The sequence below is a fragment of the Amblyomma mixtum genome, chromosome 3 (genome assembly GCF_055824585.1).
Source record: "Amblyomma mixtum isolate Tamu chromosome 3, ASM5582458v1, whole genome shotgun sequence".
Lineage (NCBI taxonomy): Eukaryota > Metazoa > Arthropoda > Arachnida > Ixodida > Ixodidae > Amblyomma > Amblyomma mixtum.
This window is the reverse complement of record NC_143014.1, coordinates 341,935,573-341,947,242: the sequence shown is the minus strand read 5'-3', so window position 1 is coordinate 341,947,242 and position 11,670 is coordinate 341,935,573. Positions and strand designations below refer to the sequence as shown.

Here is an 11,670-nt window from a genome sequence, read left to right as displayed (position 1 = left end):
AGCTGGAACGCACCTAGTTCTGGCACGCATCGTAGTGTCTTTTCACAGTGGAGAGGGTAGCGCAACACTGCATCGGCATTTTACTTTTCAAACGAAGCGCAGCCGTTTTAACCCAACGCTGGGCAGCGGTTTCGTTTTCTGTACCGAACCAACATGGAGGACTTAGTTCTCGGAGCGCCGAGATGGCGCTGCGCATTTCGCATATCGTCTATTGAAGCCAGGCTTCAAACGTTAAACGTTAAAAACTTGCATGTTATAAATTGCATGACGGAAGCCAACATCCACCGAAACCAAGGAGTATAGTTGATGCTTGATTTATTATTTGTGTTAGTAATCAATGGGAGAACAATAAGGTAATTATTTTTTAATCAGATAACTGATTAGAAAGCGGGAGAAAAAAGAACCCAACGCCAACAGTGGGATCTCAACCCACGAATTCCGAGAAAAAATAACCACAATCTGCTGGTGGGGATCCGAACCTAAGACCTCCCAATTACGAGTTCATGGGTTCGGATCCCACCGGCTTCATGTGGCTGTTTTTTTTTTCTTCTGCTTTCTAATCATTATCATACGCACTACGGCCACTCCAGGGAACAGGCCTCTCTCATGTCTCTCCAAATAATCTGTCTTTTCCTAGCTGCGGCAACCGTATCTACGCCAACTTCTCGATCTCCTCTTCCCGCTTAACTTTCTGCCGCTCCCTGCTACGCTCGCTCGCTTTATCTTGCAATCCACTCCGTTATTCGTACGGACAAGCGGTTATCGTGCTTTCGCATTACATGCTCCCCCCAAGCCTATTTCTTACTACTGATTTCGACTAAGATGTCATCACCTGTCAGTCATGCAAGGTCTGCATGACTGCTGAGGTTTCCACTCAGTCGAATGTTTCCTCGTAATCTATGAACGCCATATATAGGGGTTGGTTATATTGTCGCTTTTTTCTGGCACCTGATTGATGGTGTGAATATGGTCTATTGTTGAGTATCCTTCACGAAAGCCTGCCTGATCCCTTTCTTGATCGAAGGCAGTCATTGTCCTGATTCTATTTGTAATTACCTTAGTCAATACCTTGTAGGCAACGTACCCTAAGCTGATCGGTCTATAATTTTTCGAGCCCTTTACGTCTGCTCTCTTATGAATTAGGATAATGTTAGCGCTCTTTCAATCTTCTGGTGCGCTCGAGGTCATAAGGCGTTGCTTATACAGGGTGGCTTATTTTTCTAGCACCATCTTCCCTCCGTCCTTCAAAAGATCTGCTGTTACCTGATCATCACCAGCTACTTCCCCCCTTTGTATTGCTCCTAACGCTTTCTTTATTCCTCTTTCATGACTGCCAGGATGTCCCATTGCTACGTGCTACTCCCTCTCTCATTAACGTTCTGATTACATTGGCTACTGTATATATTTGTTTGGTTTATGGGGTTTAACGTCCCAAAGCGACTAAGGCTATGAGAGACGCCGTAGTGGAGGGCTCCGGAAATTTCGACCACCTGGGGTTCTTTAACGTGCACTGACATCGCACAGTACACGGGCCTCTAGAATTTCTCCTCCAAAGAAATTCTAGCCGCCGCGGCCGGGATCGAACCCGCGTCTTTTGGGTCAGCAGCCGAGCACCATAACCGCTGAGCCACCGCGGCGGCTGTATATATTTGTGTCGAACTCTTCAGCCGCTTTAACTATCTGATCCATATCGCTAATGGCATCGCTCTGTTTCTCTCTAACGCACATATACGGTTTCTATATATGCCTAGTTTTTTATTCACCGCTTTTAGACAACTTTCGTTCTTTAGAGCATGCTCGATTCTCTCCGTAATAAATTTCCTTATGTCGGCTACCTTACGCTTATTTATTAACTCTGACAGCTCTGCCAGTTCCATTCTGTCTGTGGAGTTAGGCACTTTCACGCTTTGATGTTATTTAATCAGACCTTTCGTCTCCTTAGATAGCTTGCCGGTATCCTGTCAAACCATCCTACCGCCTACTTCTACTGCGCACTCCGCAATAACTGCTGTGATATTATCATTCATTGTTTTAACATTAAGATCGTCTTGCTCAGTTAAAGCCGAAAATCAGTTCTGTATTGAAATCCTGTATTCCTCTAGTTTCCACATTACACTGCAAAAAAAAATGCTCCTCAGTACAGAGAAACCCGCTGGTAATGCGTTGCCGGAGGGTTTTCCGCAACATGAATACAGCGACTCCGTCCGACGGTTGTCACATTCTTGGTAACGGAGAGTTACGCTATGCTATGCACGAGAATGAAATCGTTTCTTTGCAACGAATGCTTCTGTTGTGTTCTTATTAAAGGTCCCGTAATGTGTATGCACACTTCCTCCGTTCACATGGAAGTCATCTGATCTAGAACGGAAATAATCTGCATTGTAATTATGTACGATCGAGAGCAAAAATAACAGACCCCTGCCAGCGTGTGCCGATCCGCGCCAAACTGCATGCGAGCACCACCTGACGAAGCGCTCCTAGTGCCGAGACCAGCGCAGTGGCGTGCGCCCATCTCGAGGAGCGCTACGCATTGCGTGCCACTGCGCTCGTCTCAGCATCTGGAGTGCTTCGTCAAGCGGCGCTTGCATGCAGTTTGGCACAGATTGGCACGCGCTGGCAGGGGTCTGTTATTTTTGCTCTCGATAATACTTTCAGTAGTACATGCACATGCATCTGTGTATAGCTTCTGCCCAGAATCTTCACTGCAGATATAGTAGTCCAGAGGCCGAGGAAATAAGTATTATGTACAAGACTTTCATGCATATTATGTATTGCACACGTACAAAGAATGCAACTTAGAATGAAAGAGTGGCAAGTGTTTGGTTGAGTACAAGTACATACGTTTTATTTTCATGACAAATTGCACACATTGTACCTCTAAACATTGCTGTCGGATCCATCTGAAAAGACAAAAAAATCCTTATTTAGTAGCCACACAACACCTATTATAAATTTAACAAATACATTTGACCTATCCGGTATTGAACAATTGGCTTTCGTAGAAGCTTGTAAAAGCCATTCACTGAGAACCAAACCAAAATGATTCATTGCCTAAAATTCATTTCTCATAGCAGTAAACAGCAAAAACCACAGGGCTAGGAAGAAGCAGACAAAATGCGCTTACTCGGACACCACTGTGTGCATGAGTCTTTATGGTTGTCTACAATTTTGTGCAAATAGAAAGTAGCTAAGGATGGGTGCCAAATACAATTCAATGCAGATGCCTTTCATTACATAGTACTCAATGCACAACTTAGTGAGCAAGGAACATTGCTAACATCTGAAAAAGGCCAGACACTTGCCCACAAGCATGATGATGATTGTGATTTTTGATGGCGCGAGGGAATCTGAGGACAAAGAGCACCATGGCACAAGGTATTTTCTTCATCTCAAGGTGGGGCAATGAACCATTTGGCCGGCATTTCACCCTAAAGAAGACGAGCACCAGGTGAGGAGAAAGCGTGTACCCACTGGATTGGTGGTTACCCAGCACTTGCCCACAAGCAATCGGGAAGCATACTTCCCCGAAACCTTATGCTTTCAGTCATAGTTTCCATTATCTCAGCATCTGCAAGAAAATGTACTAATCTCTGATGTCAGTGAAAATGCAGCCACAGGTGCTGGTTGCAGCTCACTAAGGTATTCAAATATCTCTGCAGTGCGCTTCACAAGGAACAGATGCTTAAGTTTCCACAAAGGGCTCTTTGCAGAAATTTAACCGAAGGCCGCTGCCATGTTAACCTTTTCAAAATGATGGCCCAAAAAGACAAAGTGTAGTCATGTGTCTGGTGTAGAAAAATGATGAAGGCATGAATCTTTCAGCTCCTTCAACAGCTGTGATGTGTTTGTAACTGGTATTGCTTGGTTTGGTTATTAGGGTTTAACGTCCCAGAGCAACTCAGGCTGAGGGACGCCGTGTTGAAGGGCTCCGGAAATTTCGACCACCTGGGGTTTTTTAACGTGCCCTAACATCGCACAGCACACGGGCCTCTAGAATTTCGTCAGCAGCCGAGCGCCGTAACCACTGAGCCACCGCGGCAGGGCTGTTGCTGGTATTGCTTCGCACAGCTTCAGTCTTCTCTTTGACATTTCGTGAAATCATTCCATATCTGTGAAAGATCTCGCTCGCAAACATTTACATTTTGGTTCTAATGAAGGAGCAAAAAAGACCCATGTCCTAGGCCTTTTTTGTGACACTAAAGGAAGGAGCCGCCGCGGTGGCTCAGTGGCTATGGTGTTCGGCTGCTGACCCAAAAGACGCGGGTTCGATCCCGGCCGCGCCGGCTAGAATTTCTTTGTAGGAGAAATTCTAGAGGCCCGTGTACTGTGCGATGTCAGTGCACGTTAAAGAACCCCAGGTGGTCGAAATTTCCGGAGCCCTCCACTACGGCGTCTCTCATAGCCTTAGTCGCTTTGGAACGTTAAACCCCACAAAATCAAATCACTAAAGGAAGGCCCACTTTTAGGGGTCATTATTACGAAGAGGTCCATGTGGCAACAACCTTTGAAACAATTTCTGCAAGGGCTGAGTGTTCTGAAGCCTAAGAATTTCTCATGAGGCGCCCTGTAGATTGAGTGCTCTGAAGCCTAAGAATCTCTCATGAGGTGCCCTGTAGATGCATCAGAACACCTAAGTGAGCTGTTACTGGGTCCTGTGAGTGCTCTGTCACTTGACATTAAGGGTATGTACTTTTCCTCGACACATGCAGTGATGATGTATATGTTGAGCGAAAGCATAAAAGACTTCGAAAAGTTGCGCTTCCAGATTGCTTGCGGACGAAAGCACAAGAGTCTGGCCATGCTCAGCTGTTAACTTTGCTTCTTCCTTGTTGAGTTCGGCAGTGAGTACTACGTAATGACAGAAGGTATCTGCATCGACTCATGTTTAACATCTGTCTGTGCGACCTCCATCTTGCACGACACGACAGGCAACTCCATAATGCCCTTCATGCACCGAGTGTCAGTGTGTTCTGTCAGCTTCCTGGCCCTGTGTTTTCTGTTCATAAAGTTATTACTGCCTTCATTCTCCAGTCCATGAAGCCTGAATGTGCTGCACAGGGTTGCTCCACGCGTCATGCAGTAACCTGGCCATTTTTTTCGTATATCGAAGGCACTCAGGTCGCAAGCCATGCTTACTATATTCAGCAGATAAGTGTGCATGTGAGACATATCATTTATAACCAATTTTAACAGCGGTATTTCTTGCAAGAATATCTAACTGCTACTCAATTTTTCCTCAAATTTTCAGATACACACTCTTATTCAGATTAAAAACATAATTTGGCTACTGTACTCTCGTGATGCCACGTCTTGAGTTTGCATCAGTAGCTTGGAATAGTGCCTCTGTTACCTCTGGCAATGAAATCGAAAATGGTCAGAAGATTGTATGCATCCTTTGTGATAGATATATTAAGCGCTGTCGTTTCTAAGACTACGACTTTCTTCTAGCAGACCTTGGTATGTCTACTCTTTATGACAGGTGACTCACGCGTGACATGCATTTTCTACATAAAGTTGTGCTCGGCTCTATTGACTGTGAGCAGTTATTGATGTCACTGCGATTTCGTGTGCCTCAGGGAAAAACCACCAAATGCTATGATAGATTTTATCCTGACATGCATGCCATTTCACCAATGACTCGTTTGCAAATAATACAATTCAACTTTTTATGACACAGAAATATTTGCCTAATTTGCTGTTTTCATTGTTTACTCCATTATGCTTGTTTTTCTTTACTATTATTATCATCGTATTTGTGACCATTTTTCTGTATTATGTCTGTTCACGTCATCGTGTTTGTATTGACTTAGTGTGCACTCATTTAGGCCAATTGGCTGTTCAGGCACATTTAAAATAAAATATCTACCTATCTATTTAAGCAGAAGCACAGCACCAAGGTACTCACCAACTGTTTGAAGCACTGTGCGCAACTTCTTGTGCTGACATGAATACAGGTGCTTTGGAATGCACATTGTCCAAGTCTTCATCATGCCATGCCGCTTCGACTCTCTGGTAGCAAAATTTTCCACTAAAAAAAAGAGCAATTTTGTTTGTTAGACTAGTAATATTAAATTTTACTATATAGTAGGTACTTCTCATCATTCTACCCGAGACTAAACCATACACCAGTGAGCATCATGTTTTGAATTTTGTTGCATATGATCACAAAATGTGGTGTAAAAAATAAGTCAAAATAAGTCTGACAAATTAATGTTTAAAAAAATCTGGGCACAAGGAAGAAGGAAGCTAGCCAGATATCCTGGACGAATGTTTTCAGTTTCATGCAAGCATCAGTACCTTCGCACACAAAATGTACAATTTATTGGGTTTACCCTTCCAGAATGGAATTTCATGCTGCAAACATCTAGCTATGCGAAAAAAATTTTGAACTTCCATTCCAGACAAAAGAAAGAAAATTCCTCCGGTGTTTCTTCACAAGCCTCTGCAAGTATACAATTCAGTGAATCTACTCTGCAAGTACGTGAACCTACCAGCACGAGACAATGACTGGAAAGGAGACAAAGCAGGCGCTGACTCGCAACTGAAGTTTATTGAAGCAAACAGGGAGTACATAGAAAAGCCAAACAACACCACAAACCACACAGTTACAGATAAGCTATACCACAACATGAGTAAAAGATCGCCCTTAACTTTCCTTTCATCTAGATAGTCCAACTCGTTGCATATTAACACGATGGACAGCACACTCACAGATTTGTCACCGAGTCATAAGATGTGTCTAGCCTCGATAATTTTCCGGTTAATCTGCTCCGAATGTATCGCCAAAATGAGTGTTGCCAAAAGGAATGGCTAGCAGCCTTCACATTCCTTGCAATGTACAGATAAGTAGAACCCCTACCAATATCCAAATATCTCTTGTGCTCCCGTGGTCTTACATTCACACACCTTCGAGTTTGACCAACATAAACCCAACCCCAAGATAACAGCATCCGATACACCACATACATTTTACAAGGCACATATGCTTTTCCCGGACCAAATTCACAAAATTATTCTTAACAATTTTGCAGTTTGTAGACAACTTATTAGGGGCCAAGAGCACCATTTCTGCGTCATACCTTCAGACCACATTTTTCAAATTGTGCGGCAATCTATGTATGTACAGTAACACAGTCGATCTTTTGGCATCTCGATGGCTGGCCCCGGCCGTATCCTGCCAATCCCTGTGAAGGGGTTTTAGCTTTAACATGCTAAAGGGAAGAATGGCGCAGCATCAAGTAATAAGGACAGCAGGACAACAAGCACACGCACAAGTTCCAACTTTGGAGCGGATACAGAATCCAAGAGCACGTGCTTGACCATCAGCACTGACAGTCAAGGAAATGAGAAAACACTGATTTGAACATTCAAGATTGAATGAGCCTAATCCTTGACTGCCAACGCTGAATGTCAAGCATACGCTCTTGGATTCTGTATCTGCTCCAAGGTTGGCACTAATGCGTGTGTCCTCTCCTGCTCTCCTCGTTACATGACGCTATGGCATTCTTACCTTTAGCATGTCTGACCAACTTGATCAATCTTATACGCTCAGCTTTAACAATTTATCACACACTCCTGCAATAGCATGGTTGGGGAATAATGCTTTCGTAAGCCTCAAAATCTGCTCATGGAGACCACTTGTCATGCTGTGAAAGCATCACTTCATCAATACCGAGCCTAGCCTAGATGACGCAATGCTATCTTTCACTAGCTTAGAATGGTTCGGCCAATAGTCAAGTAGCTGCTTGACACTCCTGGGTGAATATCGGCAGCATACATGGCATGTCCAGAACATCAAGGTGAAGCCCAGAAACCACAGCTCTATTTGATGGGACATTTCCTCCAAGGAAAACCTAAGTTAAAGGAAGGCCTTGCTCCTTAAACAACTTGACAATATGCACAGGTCCCACACTATCGCAACTTTTTGTAAAAGACCAGAAAATCAGACGCAGTGAAAGATTTTCCCCCAGCCCATGCAAGTTCTTGGCAATTACTCCATCCACCCTGCTTAAGAGAATATTACTTAGCACAGAGGCATTCAATCGATACATATACTAGACTTTTGAACATATGCTGCACAGCCATACTCCAGAAACATGCTCTTCAAATAAAAGGAGGTAAGCCCAAAAAAAAAGACTATTACGCACCTGTTCCTAAACACAAGCTCATCATTGTGCTCCGATATACACATTCACAAGCTTTTCATGACGTCCTCATACGGGATGGAATAAAATAGTTCTACATCGACACTAACCGCCAGACAATCTGCTGGATTGCCATTCTTGAGATACTCAACCACGCTGCGAATTGAGTACAAGAAACGGATCTTCAAGTTGCGAAGTAGACAAATGCTTTTGCAAATAACCAGACAAAATTTTGCAAGAACCCTTTTCTGAAATTTATCTCAAGAGCATGCTAGTGAATAGCATTTATTTTAAGAGCATGGCTGTAGAGTATTGTAGTGTGGTATGTGTTCAAAAATCTGGTATATATAGTGGTTCGAAGATGGGCCTTGTGCTAAGAGATATTTTAAGTAGGGTGGATAGAATGATTGTCAAGGACTTGCATGGACGGGGGAAAAATCTTTTGCTATGTTGATGATTTTCTGGTCTTTTACAAAGGTTCTGCTAATTTGGGATGTGAACATATTCTCAAGCTGTTTAAGGAGCAAAGCCTTTGTTTTAGGTTTACCTTGTAGCAAATGTCGCCACAAAAAGAGCTGCGGTTTCTGGACCTTACCTTGATGATCTGCACACACCATGTGTGCTGGTGATATTCACCCAGGAGTGTTAAGCTGCTACTTGGACACAGGTTGGCTATTACAAGCTAGTGAAAGATAGCATTGGACTGTCAAGCCTGGGCTCAGAATTGATGAAGTCATGCTTTCACAGCATGACGACTAGTTTCCAAGAGCACATTTTAGGTTAATGAACGCAGGATTTCCTAACCATGTTATTGCAAGAGCATACAATAAATTTTTAAAGAATCTGAAAGCTTTTCACGGCGACCGGCGCAATCAGGCCGGGGCCAGCCAGCGAGATGCCAAAAGACCAGTTGTGTTACTGTACGTACATAGATTGTTGCACAAATTGAAAAATGCGGCCAGAAGGTATGATGGAATAGCGATTTTCTTGGTCCCTAATAAGTTGTTTAAAATATGTAAAACTGTTAAGAATAATTCTGTGAATGTGGCTAGAGAAAAGTACACATGTGGAGTGAAATCTATATGTACCTTGTAAAATGAACATGATATCAGACACTATATCTTGTGGTCGGGTCTATATAGGTCAAACTGGAAGGTGTATCAATGTAAGATTACAGGAGCACAAGAGGGTAGGGGTTCTAACTTTTCTGTATATTGCAAGGCATGTGAAGGCTGCTACCCTTTCCTTTTGGCAGCACACATTTTGGCAGTAAATTCAGAGAAGATTAAATGGTAGATTATTGAGACTAGACACACCTTACGACTCGGTGACTAATGTGCAAGTGTGTTGTCTATCGCACTAACACGCAATGAGTTGGACTATCTCGATCAGGGGAATGTTCAGGGGCATTGACTCATGTTGTCATGTATGCTTATCTGTAATTGTGTGGTTTGTGGTGTTGCTTGGCTTCTTCATGTATTCTTTATTCACTTCAATAAACTACGGCCGCGACTCAGCGACTGTCTTGTCTCTTGTCTCGTCTTTCGCACTGGTAGATTCACCATGATGTCTCACCTCTGCAGAAATCCAACACGACATTTTCCTCTTCACACTTGAGGTTCAGTGCATAATAAGGCCAACGCCAGTCATCCGCAAGAAAAGTTCATGGCTCCATTAACACTGCCTCCTGCTTACAAGACACAGTGCGGCATTTATTGTAGATTCTACCTGCAACACAGAACGCAAAGTTTTAGTTTGAGTGGACTAAACTAGGAAAGAAGCACAAAATATCTATGGCCAAACCCCCGAGCTGAAAGAAATAGAGGGTAGTGTAATAGTGAATATACTGATATAGTTTTGTGTAACATCTTCTATTCATATAAAATGTACACTTTTTTTTCTTATGCTGACGCCTGGGTACACTATATTGTGCACTTATTGCATGGGTCCGAACTAGCAGCTTGCTAACGGCCCAGATGCTTTTATCACCTTGTTTGTATAACCTTCATCCAAAGTGAATAAACTGATATTGCATGCAAGATATATGCATGATACATTGTGATATTCAACACTGCTACCATTGGCTTAGCCAACTATTTATGCATAACAAAAAATGCAGTATCACATAAATACTGATACAGTACTATTAGTGTTAATATTAGCAGTTCAGGTTCAATTAAAAAAAAAAGGGGCCTAGTGCTAGCTGCCATTCCCGCAGCAGGCTTGTGACCAATCGCCAGTTTAAAGGAAAAAGGAATGACTGAAAAGGGAGAGAGCCAGTAGGAAGGAAGACGGGCATAAAAGGACTTGGGATACAATAGGCAGGCAAGGTTATTTAGACAGCAACCACAAAGGAAACATTAACACCCAAGTAAAGATGTACAAGACTAACCATACCATTGTGCACAGTGGATAACTTGTTAATCTCATTTAGCCCAAAATATATTTTCATATATACTTGTGCTATAAAGTGATTACATTCATGAATATTATAACTGACTGACTGAAACCAAAACAGGGATAAAGGGCGGTGAATGAGCCCCAGGCGTGATGCTTTTGCCTTCCTAGTGGGACACAGAAGGATCATTCAGTTGAACATCGGGTCTCTGAGATTAATATGTAGTTTAATATTAGCGGAAAAATCGAAGTAGTAACAACAAAGCAAGCAATGTAGCTGAACACTGTTCTATGCACATGAGAAAAAAAAGCATTATGAATAACCAAGTATGCAATGTTTGTAGCTGCACATTTCTTCACACACGTGTCTAAAACATATGCGCATGATTTGCCACAAGAGAGTGTCTAGTTTAGATGGGGTACCTGCTATGGCAGTAGTGCACAATCAGGCTGGAATGAAATGCAAACAGTGCCTATGAACAAGACAAAATATTTCACCTGTGTGATTTCAGCTTGAGTATGCAGCTAGCCTGATTCCTGTTTCAGGATCAGAGATCTACCTAATACACATATATGAACCCTTTCTAAATGTATAGCTCGCTGCGAAGTAGAAAAGTACTGCACATGTATGTTCGCATTTCGTTCCGGCCTGACTGTAAATGCATAACGTCTGTCTAATGCTCATCATTATCAGTCAAGGCTGTCACTTCCAACACCAAGCAGATATGTGAAACCTGTAAGAACTCCTTGAAGGCAAGAGTCTGGAGACAAGCTTCTAGACCCACTCTGAAGGATGTAGATTTGGTGTTTAGTGTGGCATATAATTACTTCTGCATTAATAGCGAGCATGCAAGGCCAATACAAGGTGCTTCTGAATTTGGTCGCCTAAAATTTGCTTGGGAGAACGCAAAATAATGCTAAAGAGCAATCTATAGACACAATATTGCATGCTGAATAAACAAAAAGAAAAAAAGAAGGCAATGCTCTGGAAGCACCTTCAGTCATTCAAGACAAAAATGATGAGGCATGCTGATGCTGCTGCTTGAACAATAGAAAAAAGCGACTACTGCTTACTTACAATAAACGCTTCCTCTGAGCAAGCAATGAAAGAGACCTGTAACTCATGAAA

General features: G+C 42.7%; 1 long non-coding RNA gene across 1 annotated transcript; it reads right to left on the bottom strand.

Annotated features, from left to right (window-relative positions):
* Window positions 1-2,722: 2,722 nt before the first annotated feature.
* Window positions 2,723-9,917, bottom strand: LOC149356158 (uncharacterized). The gene is made up of 3 exons (XR_016289793.1): window positions 9,720-9,917; window positions 5,906-6,028; window positions 2,723-2,900 (listed from the first exon to the last, which is right to left on the bottom strand). It is a non-coding gene; the product is annotated as an uncharacterized LOC149356158 (long non-coding RNA).
* Between the last annotated feature and the right edge of the window lie 1,753 nt (window positions 9,918-11,670).